Here is a 14,693-nt window from a genome sequence, read left to right as displayed (position 1 = left end):
TTAGTTAATACAATGTAAAAACAATGTAACAATGTATCTCTGCAAGACCTGCCCTGCAAGCTTAAACGCAACAAACTTAAACAAACAAACTTGGATGGTTCAAAATGAGCATATGATAAAAATAAAAAACGCAAAGTAACACTTACCTGTGACAACCACATGTCAAAACAATATAGAATATACTGTGGCTGCGGATGGTATATGCAAATCTGGACTTCTGCAAAAGCCAAAATTAGCCTCTCTCCTCCCCCAACCCTCCTTATACATCCTTCAACTTGATAGAAGGTGTCAGCACCTGGATCACTTGCTGGTGGTACTGTGGTTCCCAGAGCTGAAGGGCAAAGTTTTGATGGCCACCAGCAGGTGTCTCACAGTAATCAACAGATCCCAGTATTCAAGCTCCACCTGTTGCTGGCTGCTGGGAAGGTATATAACCCCTTCCCTAGCTTACCTCGGTGCCTCAGTATTTAGCCTGTGATCCACATACCTGGTTATTGATGCCATGGCCCTGTTCCTGATCTTGTCCCCTACCCAGATTCCAACTGTGATCCTGTTCTTGTTAGAGGTACCTGGATTCTGTTTCCCCATTTTGGCTCCCCTTCCTGTTCTGTCTTCCTGGTTGTGTCACTCATCTCCTGACTTATCCTGTTTATGCGTGTTGTTCTTCCTTTGTATATATTGTATCATAGGTTTATTATTAGATATTCTGTCCCTTGCTTCACTGTCCATATATGTTCACTTTTTCTTGTATACTGTTTAAAAGGAGAAGTGCAGCCAAAGCTGGTTTTGGCTGTTCTTCTCCTGTAGACAGGGCCGGATTTGCCATAAGGCCACCGAGGCCAGGCCTCGGGGCGGCAGTGGTGCAGGGGCGGCGCCGCTCCTGCGGCGACTTCGCGGCCGCCCCCCCCTTTCGGGCTGCTTGTTAAAGTTGATTAAGGGCACCGGTGCCCTTAGAAAACATGGCCGCGAGCCGCCCACTACTGCGCATGCGCAGTTCTGAAGCGGCCGGGCTCGGGAAAACTCGTATGCGCTCGGCCGGGCAGCGCATGCGCAGTAGCGTAGTTTCACCGCCCGGCGCCATTTTTGAAAAAGATTAAGAAGTAATGTCAGCGGTGCGGCGGCGGGGGGAGAGAGATGACATCTCTCATTGCCAGCACCGCTGTTCCGCCCTCCTTCATCTGGTGGCAGACAGGCAGCATGGCAAGTGACATCAACATCTGGTGGCAGCGTGGCAAGTGACATCAACATCTGGTGGCAGCGTGGCAAGTGACATCAACATCTGGTGGCAGCGTGGCAAGTGACATCAACATCTGGTGGCAGCGTGGCAAGTGACATCAACATCTGGTGGCAGCGTGGCAAGTGACATCAACATCTGGTGGCAGCGTGGCAAGTGACATCAACATCTGGTGGCAGCGTGGCAAGTGACATCAACATCTGGTGGCAGCGTGGCAAGTGACGTCTCCATCTGGTGGCAGCGTGGCAAGTGACGTCTCCATCTGGTGGCAGCGTGGCAAGTGACATCAACATCTGGTGGCAGTGTGGCAAGTGATGTCTCCATCTGGTGGCAGTGTGGCAAGTGACATCAACATCTGGTGGCAGCGTGGCAAGTGACATCCCCATCTGGTGGCAGCGTGGCAAGTGACATCCCCATCTGGTGGCAGCGTGGCAAGTGACGTCTCCATCTGGTGGCAGCGTGGCAAGTGACATCCCCATCTGGTGGCAGCGTGGCAAGTGACGTCTCCATCTGGTGGCAGCGTGGCAAGTGACATCAACATCTGGTGGCAGCGTGGCAAGTGACATCAACATCTGGTGGCAGCGTGGCAAGTGACATCAACATCTGGTGGCAGCGTGGCAAGTGACGTCTCCATCTGGTGGCAGCGTGGCAAGTGACGTCTCCATCTGGTGGCAGCGTGGCAAGTGACGTCCCCATCTGGTGGCAGCGTGGCAAGTGACGTCTCCATCTGGTGGCAGCGTGGCAAGTGACATCAACATCTGGTGGCAGCGTGGCAAGTGACATCAACATCTGGTGGCAGCGTGGCAAGTGACATCCCTATCTGGTGGCAGCGTGGCAAGTGACATCCCCATCTGGTGGCAGCGTGGCAAGTGACGTCTCCATCTGGTGGCAGCGTGGCAAGTGACATCCCCATCTGGTGGCAGCGTGGCAAGTGACGTCTCCATCTGGTGGCAGCGTGGCAAGTGACATCAACATCTGGTGGCAGCGTGGCAAGTGACATCAACATCTGGTGGCAGCGTGGCAAGTGACATCCCTATCTGGTGGCAGCGTGGCAAGTGACATCCCCATCTGGTGGCAGCGTGGCAAGTGACGTCTCCATCTGGTGGCAGCGTGGCAAGTGACATCCCCATCTGGTGGCAGCGTGGCAAGTGACGTCTCCATCTGGTGGCAGCATGGCAAGTGACATCAACATCTGGTGGCAGCGTGGCAAGTGACATCAACATCTGGTGGCAGCGTGGCAAGTGACGTCTCCATCTGGTGGCAGCGTGGCAAGTGACATCCCCATCTGGTGGCAGCGTGGCAAGTGACGTCTCCATCTGGTGGCAGCGTGGCAAGTGACATCCCCATCTGGTGGCAGCGTGGCAAGTGACATCCCCATCTGGTGGCAGCGTGGCAAGTGACATCCCCATCTGGTGGCAGCGTGGCAAGTGACATCAACATCTGGTGGCAGTGTGGCAAGTGACGTCTCCATCTGGTGGCAGTGTGGCAAGTGACATCCCTATCTGGTGGCAGGCAGTGTGGCAAGTGACATCTCCATCTGGCGGCAGCCAGGCAGTGTGGCAAGTGACATCCCCATGTGGTGGCAGCATGGCAAGTGACATCTCCATCTGGTGGCAGGCATAGTGTCAAGTGACAAGCGATGGTGGCAAGTGACACGCTCAGGGCTCCCAATGATTCTGCATTATGGTGAGTTGAACTATTTCATTTTACATTACAATGTAATGATAGAAATAATGTGCTTCAATCATCCTGACACCATACCAACCATGGTGCTGGGGATGATTGAGGCACTAACACCAGCAATTGCCCTGAAAAATTGCCCGCAAAAAATTGTTACCCCGCGCGCTTACCCTGAAGTACAATTAAAGCCAGTTGTTTTCAGTGTTCTCGTGTGTGGAGATATGTTTTTAATTGATCTATTGTAGCAGTCATCGATAGGGGACGAGAATGGTGGTGTGTGTGTGTGTGTGGGGGGCGGCATTGAAGGACCCGGCCTTGGGGCGGCAAAGGGAGTAAATCCGGGCCTGCCTGTAGATTACAGGAGTGCAGCCCGTTCTGCACTACTGTGACCAGATTCAGCAAACAGCTGGCTGAAGCATCAAAGAGCAGGTCCATGCTGGGGAAAGATCACAACTATATAGTCAGAATCCACTGACATGCCTGGACCAGCACCTGGCTCAACCTCTCAGCGAGCTGATGGGGCCTAACCCAGCCGCTCCCGACCCTTCACAGCCCAGCACTTCAGTGAACATGGGGGGGGGCAGAGCAGAGAGCCAGTGACTGACAGTTACTAGCTCTCTGATCATGCAGCACTAAGAACTGAGCGATCAGTAGTGTTTGATCACTCAGTTCTCAGTCTTAGAACTGGCAGGGGACCAATACAGCACCCACCTAGGTAAGTATGATTCCAAAAAAAAAAAAAAAAAACAACCCTCCTAACTTCTCTTTTAATGGGTTTTTGGTTATTAATAAATCTTACCTTAAAGTGGTTGTAAATCTCAGACATGGAATATGAACAAAGCATATCCCTCTATAGTGTGTACTTGTCTCAATTAAGAGCACTAAGTGTCATTTCTGTCTGCTGCTTTGTTCCTCTGCTATCAGAACGAGTCACTTCTGACAAGTTTTCCTGACACCAAGAGAAAAAAGGTGACAGGGGAGGGATCTCCAGTAGATTGACAGCATCAGTTCTGTTCCTGTGTGCTGTGTGAAGGGGGTGTGTCTCTTCCCTCCAATCAGCTCCCAGAGCTCTCCTCACTGGGCTCTGCAGAGTGTAATGTCATTCTGTATTTGTTTTATTTGAACGCAGGAGAAATTGATCTGGGAAGAATAAACAGACCTTTTATTTCCCAGATCAAGTTCTCCTATGTGAAATGTCTCTGTTTTTACATGCATTCAGCTGCATAAACCAGGTCAAAGGGTCTCAGGATGCACATATTTCTCGTTTATGTATCTGCAGCCAGACGGAATGCACCCAGACACTGTTGAACGCCTAAATGTGCATTCAGGCATAGAAAAGTATTCCATGCTTCCAAATGTGTTTAGAGATTGCATCCGACCGCTTCCTGCTCCCAAGCCTCTTTGATTACGTGAGCTACAGGATGGGAATGACCCCACCCACAGCTCATTGGAGTAAAAATAAGAGAGGAGCTCAGAGGATGGCTGAGCTCATCTCTGCTAGCCACCAACCCTGCAAAATGTATTACTCCTACTAATCACCGACTTGCAGTGTTTATTATTCCCACTAATCATTGATTTGCAGGATTGATTACTCCCACCAACCATGGACTTACAGTGCTTATTACTCCCATAAATCAGTGACTTGGAGCATTTAAAACTCCTGCTAATCAGCGACTTGTAGCGTTTATTATTCCCACTAATCAATAATTTGCAGCATTTATTATTCCCACCAATCACTGACTTGCAGGATTGATTACTCCTACCAATCATGAACTTACAGCATTTATTTCTCCCGCCAATCACCAACTTGGAGCGTTTATTACTCCCATCAATCATCGACTTGCAGGATTTATTACTCCTACCAATCATTGACTTGCTGCGTTTATTAATCCTACCAATCATCGACTTGCTGCGTTTATTAATCCTACCAATCATCGACTTGCTGCGTTTATTAATCCTACCAATCATCGACTTGCTGCGTTTATTAATCCTACCAATCATCGACTTGCTGCGTTTATTAATCCTACCAATCATCGACTTGCTGCGTTTATTAATCCTACCAATCATCGACTTGCTGCGTTTATTAATCCTACCAATCATCGACTTGCTGCGTTTATTAATCCTACCAATCATCGACTTGCTGCGTTTATTAATCCTACCAATCATCGACTTGCTGCGTTTATTAATCCTACCAATCATCGACTTGCTGCGTTTATTAATCCTACCAATCATCGACTTGCTGCATTTATTAATCCTACCAATGATCGACTTGCTGCGTTTATTACTCTTACCAATCATCGGCTTTCAGCATTTATTACTCCCGCCAATCATCGGCTTGCAGCGTTTATTACTCCCGCCAATCACCGGCTTGCAATGTTTATTACTCCCACCAATCACCGGCTTGCAACGTTTATGACTCCTACCAATCATCGGCTTTCAGCATTTATTATTCCCGCCAATCACAGGCTTGCAACGTTTATTACTCCCGCCAATCACCGGCTTGCAATGTTTATTACTCCCACCAATCACCGGCTTGCAACGTTTATTACTCCTACCAATCATCGGCTTTCAGCATTTATTATTCCCGCCAATCACAGGCTTGCAACGTTTATTACTCCCGCCAATCACCGGCTTGCAATGTTTATTACTCCCACCAATCACCGGCTTGCAACGTTTATTACTCCTACCAATCATCGGCTTTCAGCATTTATTATTCCCGCCAATCACAGGCTTGCAACGTTTATTACTCCCACCAATCACCGGCTTGCAGCGTTTATTACTCCCACTAATCACCAACTTGTTTGTAACTTCTACTGATCACCAACCCGGGGCAATATATATATATATATTTTTCCTTACAATCAGGTCCTGAGCAGTCTGAAGACAATAACGTGGCCCTATTGTTTATAAAGGGCCCCATTCTGAATGATCACCACCTTGGAAATCTTTCTATTCTGGGTATAAACATCTGTAGCGGATGTGAGATCACAGAGGGGTCACTATCAGTACCTCACCCATCACCACTCACACAACTTACCCACAATGTGTCCAGAGGTGTCACCACAGGGAGACATGTGTCCTCCAACATCTGCCCAGTCCTTCAGCCTGTCACCTGCACAGATCACACAGATTAGTAATACATTGATCAATGCACTCTCACCCCTCCTGCTTTATTGGACTGTAAGCTCTTGTTTATTACTGTACAGAGCCGGGGATTTGTACACAATGACCCGCATGTAGTCACAGGCTGCACTTTGAGACTGCTGTGAGCACTGCAAGGTGTGTGCAACAGATGGGAGAGGTTCTGGGACACGTCTCCTCACACCTAGTAATATGTCCGTGTACACCGACCTCACCGAACTACAACTATCCTCCAAGTGTCCTCCCATTGTACCCTAACAGACCCCTGTACCTCCTCTACTCAGATCTTCAACAAGACGTGGCTCACCGCGCACAGCATGCTGGGAGGGGTTCTCTGCCTCACATACGAACGTCCTCCTCCCGCCGCCATCTTGGTGGTGGCATGTGATAAATCTCATTCCAAGTTATTACACTGACTGGCTGTTCTGTGTGCAGTTCGCCAGTAATGTTTTGCCTTACACGAAGATAAATGTCCAATGTAAAGTTTAATATTACCTGTCAGCTATTAAAAGTAGAACAGGGTTGTCAAATGCCCCATGTTTCTAGGGAGGAGTCCTGAGGTACACCACTTTAAGGCTTACAACAGTCCTTAATTTGAAGGGACTGTCCCTATTTTGGAACCAAGTCCCTCATGATTCATCATATGCCCCCCTTACAGTACTGATATAGAGATTTATATGAGAAAATAGACTATTTAAACCAAACTTGCTTATTTTGAGCTAAACTTTTTACCTATCTTTTAGCTTATCGCACTGGTTGAAGTACAACTTAGACCCCTTTCACACTGAGGCAGTTTTCAGGTGTTTTAGCGCTAGAAATAGCGCCTGAAAATTGCCTCCCATGCCACCCGAATGTGAAAGCCCGAGTGCTTTCACACTGGGGCAGTGCACTTGCGGGACGTTAGAAAAAGTCCTGCAAGCAGCATCTTTGGGGCGGTTTAAAATGCCCTCGCCTATTTGAATGAATGGGCAGCGCTTCTGAACGCTGCAACACGGGCATTTTTAACCCCTTCTTTGGAGTTAAAGCGGAGTTCCACCCAAAAATGGAACTTCCGCTTTAAGGGAAGATGACCCCCTCACATGCCACATTTGGCATGTAATTTTTTTGGGGGGGGGAGCGGAAACCCTCTTTTTAGAGGATTCCAGCTCCCACTTCCTCCCGGGGCTCCGCGGCGCCAGAAGTAAGTTCACCTCTCCCCCCTCCCTCTGATGATTGCCCGGCCAGTCAGCGCGCATGGGCAGCGCGTGCATGGCTGTGAAGCCACAGCCGGACGCCCTCAGTGACAATGCCGGCGCCGCAGAGAGGAGGGGGAGACAACCGGGGCTTCGTTCCCCTGCATCGCTGGACCCTGGGACAGGCAAGTGTCCGATTATTAAAAGTCAGCAGCTGCAGTATTTGTAGCCGCTGACTTTTAATCTTTTTTTTGTCGGAACTCCGGTTTAAAAGCACCCCGCTAGTGCCCGAAAATCGTCGCTAAACGAGTGGTGCTGTACCGCTAACGCACGGGCGGCCCCAGTGTGAAAGGGCTCATAGGGCCCTTTTACACTGGGGCGGGGGTGGCGTCGGCAGTAAAGCGCCGATATTGTAAGCGGTGCTTTACCGTCGGTATTCGGCCGCTAGCGGGGCGGTTTTACCCCCCGCTAGCGGCCGAGAAAGGGATTGTGACCAGAGAGCTGGTCACAATCTCCTGCTATGCAAATTGGATGCGGAGAAATCCAACTCGCAATAGTGTTAACCCAGCCTTAAGCCTTGTTCACACAGGTGTACATAAAGCGGAGCTCCACCCAAAAGCGTAAGCTCTGCTTGTCTGCATCCACTCCCCCCCCTCTCCGCTGCCACATTTGCCACCTTTTGGGGGGATCGGGTACCTGGTTTTGACAGGTACCCACTCCCACTTCTGAGTGAGTCCGCCGCGGCAAACTCAGCTGGAAGCTCGGCCCCCTCCTCCTTCCCCAGCCGCCAGGCCATTCACAAAGTGCATCAAGCTTAGCTGCCCCCCTAATCCATGCCCCAGCACCTGATCTTGCAGGGCACCGGACGCATGGATTTCAATGGGTTTTTTTTTTTTTTTTTTTTGAGGCTCTAATTGGCTTCAAAAAAGGTGGGCTCAGGGCGCAGAGCACTGCGCCTGATCCCATCCACTTGTGTGACAATGGCGAATTAAAGCAGAGTTCCACCCAAAAATGGAACTTCCGTTTTAAGTGTTGGTGACCCCCTGACATGCCACATTTGCCATGTCATTTTTTTGGGGGGGGAGCGGGTACCCTGTTTTTACAGGCACCCAGCTCCCACTTCCTTCCCTGGCGGCGGAAGGAAGATCACCTCTCCCCCCTCCCTGCAATCACGTCACAGGTACCAGAAGATTGCCCGGCTATTCACATCGCACAGCACGGCTCACGAATGCGCAGTATGTGCCAGGCTGTGAAGCCCCAGCCAGGCGCCCACAGTTAGGATGCCGGCACCTCAGAGAGGAGGGGGAGAGGAGCGGGGCTTCCTGCACCTGCATTGCTGGACTGTGCGACAGATGAGTGTCTGATTATTAAGTCAGCAGCTACACTCTTTGTAGCTGCTGACCTTTAAATGGGTGGAACTCCGCGGTGGAATTTCCTATTGTCTTCCTGCTTCTCCTCCCAGCCAATCAGGAAGCAGGTCTTAAGACCCGATTGGCCAAGAGGGGAAGCGACTGTAATGGCCGGGAGCAGAAGCAGGGGGAAGCCGCCGAAGCTGCCCACGACCTGGATGGGGTAAGTGCGTGGCTGGTGGGTGGACGGGCAAGCGAGGGAGGGGTGGGTTTCTTCCCCGATCGGGGGGTGGGGTGGGGGGTTTGATCGATCGACCGAACGGAGGTTTGCTGCCCTCTCCCAAAAAATGGAGCACTAGTTTGCACACATGGGGATGCACAGGGGTTCCATGCACTCCCATTCATGCTATTTGGGGCTCAGCGGCTGCAAGGATACAGCCATTGCTCCCAATTTGGCAGCTGTATGGGTGCCAACCCCCTAATGCACCCTGTGTGCGTTCTGGGCCGCTCGTCCACATGGCTGTCAAATTGGGAGCAGTGGTTGTGTTCGTGCAGCTGCTGCATCTCAAATTACATGAATAGGACTTACTGCATGGGGATTAGGGATGAGCTTCGAGTTCGAGTCGAACTCATGTTCGCCTCAAACATCGGCTGTTCGCAAGTTCGCTGAACAGCGAACAATTTGGGGTGTTCGCGGCAAATTCGAAAGCCGCGGAACACCCTTTAAAAGTCTATGGGAGAAATCAAAAGTGCTAATTTTAAAGGCTTATATGCATGGTGTTGTCATAAAAAGTGTTTGGGGACCTGGGTCCTGCCCCAGGGGACATGGATCAATGCAAAAAAAAAGTTTTAAAAACGGCAGTTTTTTCCCCACAGGGGAACTCCGAACCAAAATTAAAAAAAAAAAAAAAAATTGGCATGGGGGCCCCCCTAAATTCCATACCAGGCCCTTCAGGTCTGGTATGGATATTAAGGGGAACCCCAGCCAAAATTAAAAAAAAAAAATGGTGTGGGGTCCCCCTCAAAATCTATACCAGACCCTTCAGGTCTGGTATGGATTTTAAGGGGAACCCCGTGCCAAAAGTTAAATAAAATAACTATTGGGTGTAGGGGCAGGGGATTATAGCGGTGCTAAGGTCAGAGAATACAAAAGAGAAAAAAGAGGGTTTTTTTATAAAAGGTAAAAAATTACAAGGTTTATTGGTAATAGTACATACATAAAAAAACACATAAGAATCGATTTACACTTAGAATAAATATGTATACTGCATGTGACCCAGGATAATGTAGAGTAGGCCAGATGGAGGTGGCCGTCGAAATGGGGGGCTCGATTTCCTACATGTTTCGCCAAGACATTGGCTTCCTCAGGGAACAAGAGCTCAAATATGTAAAAAGGGTCTGTATATGAGGGTACAGAAAACATCATGTGAGCAAAATCATTTAACAATACAGTGTTTAGTACATACTCAAAAAAATTTTTATATCAGAAATGTGGCTAGATAATCATGCAACAGGGCAGCCCCACTGGTACCGGTAACGCAAACATACCTGGAACGCCTAATCCCAGAGAGGGGGGCCGCGGAGGGCGTCACCACAAGGGAATAACGGGCAGGCCGCGCCGTATGTTGTGCCTGCAGGGGGCACACAGTAAACCTGGCAGAGGAATGTATTGAAAATCTGTGAGTAAGTGTTAAATTTGGCATATGAGGGACTGAAGATGATGCAGTTATGCATCACTTGCATAAGGCGAAGAAATGTATATATCAATATCAATTTAAAGAAGTGTAAAAACTCACAATTTTCTTTAAAAACAGTGAATTGCAGTGGACACTGGGTGCTTATAGATGGATGCCCACACACAGCAAAGCAATAAACGGAATCAGCAATCAATTAGGGAAAAGGGCCTAGATGGAAAAATGAGTTGCTATTAAGATGGAATTTAATGATCATTATAAACTAGGCAGGAAAAGGAGTCAACAACGGGGAACTTACTTAGTAAGGTACCCTGCCAGATAGAAGTCTCAAATTGATGCAGTCAAATGCCTAAGATGTATTAGAAAGGTAACAATTGCAATATATCCTAGGAAAAGATGGATATAAAGGGGAAAGTTAGGACGGCACAGACTATATTAAGAGGAATAAAGGGACTGCTAAGGAGACAGGAGACAGATTTACCTGGTAAGCCTTAGAGCGGAGGATGTGGCTTTAAGAAAATCGATGTTGAGGATTACCCAGGGAATGGATGGTAAGTCCAAAATAGCTCCTATGGGGAATGGTTGAAAGCTCAGTGAGTAGTGAGATGGGGACAAAATTGTGCTAGATGTCAAAAGGAAAAAAGGGATTACCTTGTTGCTGTGTGTGGAGTGTGTATAGGCACGTCCGTGGTCCAGCACAAGAGCTGGGGGACTGGCCGGTTACTTATGTACCCCCCACACCTGATCAAATAATGATCAGGTGTGCGGACACAAGTGAAGGGCGCCCGCGCCTGCGCACAAGGCGGAGCCACGGAACAACAAGTTCCGACATACACCGCGTGCGCATGCTCAGAACAGGCGGGCCGCTTGGCGAATAAGAGGATGGGACGCCAAGGAATGGGAGGTACCAGGGCGTCACCGCCTCCCATCAGCCGGTGGAGAAGAGGGGACCAGAGAGTCTGGGTGTGACGCGGGCACCCAGGGCAGACAAAAATGGTCTGCCCCGGGCGTCCGTACAGGCACGAACGGCGCTGGCCATGCACCTCCCGAGGGGGAAAGCCAGCAACGCGTCTCCCCACCAGGAAGTGGGGGGACCAGGAAGAGGATGCGATCCGGCAGTGGGGCATACCAAGTGCAAGACTGGAAGTGGGCAGAGACACAGGGTGGGGAGGCATAACCTCCACTAACTAGGCCGTCCACAGGGGTCCATGGGGACAGCGAGAGGTACCTGTGTGTCGGCACACAGTATCACACCACAGAGTGTGTAACAGACATAGAGAACCACAGAGTCCTAGTTGTACAAGGAAAAATATAAAAGAAGGACAATTCTTATATGACACAGACTGAAATCAAAAAAACATACGGGTCAAAAAGGTATGTTGATACAGATATCAATAACAAAACTTCACATATTAATGAATACAAATAAAAGTTGAAAATTAAAACAAAAGTACAAGTATGAAAATAGAAATGTTACTATGAAAGGAAGTGCAATAATGGCATATGACGAAGGTCATGATGGTAACGAGTGCCATAGGGGAACTGAAAAGGGAAACCGCAAGTGGAGCCATGGCAGAGATCCGGAAAAGCTGAAAAACAAGAAAAAAAGAGAGAAGAAAAAACATATAAAGAAGAAAGTGAAACGGTAAGAAGAAAATACAGGGAAGTAGGGACAAGGAGAGGTAAAAGGGACGAAACGGGTGAGCACTATAAACGACGCGGACTGAAGGGTGGGCATAAAAGATAGAGTTGCGCAGTATATTTGTGGATATGGCTCATAAGAGTATAAGTATTAGAGAAAAGGTTTGAAACTAATATGTTCGTTAAGTCCCGGAAACTTAGTGGCATTTAGTGTATGAATCCATTTGGTTTCAAGTCGTAGTAATTTGTTGTCTATGCTTCCGCCTCTGACATGTGAAGGAACATGTTCGAGTGCGGAAAACACAATGACATGGGGATCAAAATTGTGCTGGGCAGCAATGTGGCGGTTGATGGCAGTGGTAGTGGTGTTTTTGTGTAACGGTTTGATGTGATCGCGAATACGAATCTGAAACGGACGCTTAGTTTTGCCGACATAGTATGAACCACATTGGCATTGGGCCAGATAAACGACTCCTACGGTAGTACAGGTGACTCGATGTCTGATGGTATGAATGTTTCCATTAGGCAAGTTCACCACTTGAGAGTTAGTGACAAAAGCACAAATGTCACATCTGCCACATTGGTATGTACCTGTGGCAGTGGGCCTATGGGCAGTGTCAGTAACATGGTGGCTAGTAATGAGTCGATCGCGAAGTGAGGGGGATCGGCGATATGTGATGTCAGGGTGTGTATTCACATATTTGGCAATTATAGGATCTGATGTTAATAGGGGCCAAAATTGGTTGAGAATGTGCTTGATTTGAGTGTGTTGGTTTGAGAATTGGGTAATGAGTCTTATCGGTTGTCTAGTGTCTGATGGTTTGTCGGAAAAAACAAGGTCCTTTCTGTTTAGTTTCTTTGCCTTGTTAAAGGCTTTTTTCAAAAGAGAATGACTGTAACCTCTGTCGAGGAGTCTATTGTACAATTCATATGCTGCCTTGAGGAAATCTTCCTCTAGGGTACAGTTGCGTTTTATCCTCAGATATTGGCTGTACGGGATGCTTCTAAGGAGAGGTCCAGGATGGGCACTGTGAGCATGCAATATCGTGTTGCCCTAAGAGGGTTTACGATAAAGGGCGGTGTAGATTTGACCATTAGACTGCAAGCCAATCAGAAGATCCAAGAAGTGGATCTGCGATTGGCTGCACTCCATGGTGAACCTAAGATTAAACGTGTTCAGGGTGAGGTGCTGAACAAACAGAGCAAGTTCCTCTTTGGTACCTGACCAGAACAACAGTATGTCGTCTATATACCTGTACCAGGAGATCACCCTGGACAGGTAGGGATTGGAATAGACCGGATCAAATAGTTCCCTCTCCCACCCCCCCAGGTAAAGGTTGGCATAGGCTGGGGCACACTTGGTCCCCATAGCCACACCTTGTACCTGGAGGTAGTGGGAGGAGCCGAACATAAAGTAGTTCCGTGCTAGTATGAACCTCAATAATTCAAGGACAAAGTCCCCGTAAGTGTCAAATTTGGGGCCTCTTTCCCGGATTAGTTTTCTGATCACTGAAATGCCTATTGAGGTTCCCAGCATGCGCAGGGACTCTGGGGCCACGCCCCCTTATGACGCCAGAGTCCCTGCGCATGCTGGGACCATGACGTCGTAAGGGGGCGGGGTTACCGCCTATATAAATGGCTCCGCAGCTCGCACACAGCATTCGAGCCGGAGAGAGCGTCATGTCAACATCGGGGAAGAAGAAAAGAAGAGAAGCGGCGGCGAGACAGCGGCGGCGAGACAGCGGCGGCGAGACAGCGGCAGCAGACCGGGCCCCTCGCTGGCAATAGAGCTGGAAGAAGATAGCGGCGGGGCCCGGGAGAAGAGGCCGAACACCGGGAGAAGTCGGAAGGAGACCCCCCGAAGTCGGAAGAAGACCCCGGAGCTGACTAATAAATTATTCTTAAAACCTGTGTAATGTGTTTTTTTTATATTGACACTTTTGCCTAGGTGAATGGGTAGGGGTACCATGTACCCCAAACTCATTCACACAGGGTGGGGGGCCGGGATCTGGGGGCCCCCTTATTAAGGGGGGCCCCCGGATTCCGATAAGCCCCCCGCCCGCAGACCCCGACAACCAACGGCCAGGGTTGTCGGGAAGAGGCCCTTGTCCTCATCAACATGGGGACAAGGTGCTTTGGGGTGGGGGGGCCCCGCAGGGCGCCCCCCTCCCCCAAGGCACCCACCCCCCCATGTTGAGGGCATGCGGCCTGGTACGGCTCAGGAGGGGGGGGCCGCTCGCTCATCCCCACCCCCTTTCCTGGCCGGCCGGGCTGCGTGCTCGGATAAGGGTCTGGTATGGATTGGGGGGGACCCCCACGCCGATTTTTCGGCATAGGGGGGTTCCCCTTACAATCCATGCCAGACCTAAGGGCCTGGTATGCCCCTAGGGGGGAACCCACGCCGTTTTTTTCATTTAAAATTTGGCGCGGTGTTCCCGCCTCAGGATTCATACCAGACAGCTGTCAGCGCTGCCTGTCACTCATCGGGGAAGGAAAACAAAGTTTCCCTTTCCCGATGAGTGAGCCATCTCGGCGCTGGCTCCTGCGACGGGGCTCGTAGGTGTCAAATCTCGCCGAGAAGTGCGGCGAGATTGACACAATATCGCGGTCACCTACTGTATGTGAATACACACCCTGACATCACATATCGCCGATCCCCCTCACTTCGCGATCGACTCATTACTAGCCACCATGTTACTGACACTGCCCATAGGCCCACTGCCACAGGTACATACCAATGTGGCAGATGTGACATTTGTGCTTTTGTCACTAACTCTCAAGT

The 14,693-nt window shown here is 49.6% G+C and overlaps 1 protein-coding gene across 2 annotated transcripts in view; it reads right to left on the bottom strand.

Annotated features, from left to right (window-relative positions):
• The window catches only part of SLC35H1 (solute carrier family 35 member H1), a 43,544-nt gene extending 37,127 nt beyond the window's left edge, over positions 1–6,417 (bottom strand). The window contains exons 1-2 of one of the 2 annotated variants that reach the window (XM_073606299.1): positions 6,327–6,417; positions 5,952–6,026 (exon numbers count right to left, since the gene is read on the bottom strand). The gene's annotated coding sequence lies outside the window, so the exon portion shown is untranslated. The remainder of the gene's footprint in view (positions 1–5,951; positions 6,027–6,326) is intronic. The other variant, XM_073606301.1, reaches the window with a different exon arrangement.
• Between the last annotated feature and the right edge of the window lie 8,276 nt (positions 6,418–14,693).

This window comes from Aquarana catesbeiana, linkage group LG12 (assembly GCF_042186555.1).
Source record: "Aquarana catesbeiana isolate 2022-GZ linkage group LG12, ASM4218655v1, whole genome shotgun sequence".
Lineage (NCBI taxonomy): Eukaryota > Metazoa > Chordata > Amphibia > Anura > Ranidae > Aquarana > Aquarana catesbeiana.
This window is presented reverse-complemented; position numbering and strand designations above follow the sequence as displayed.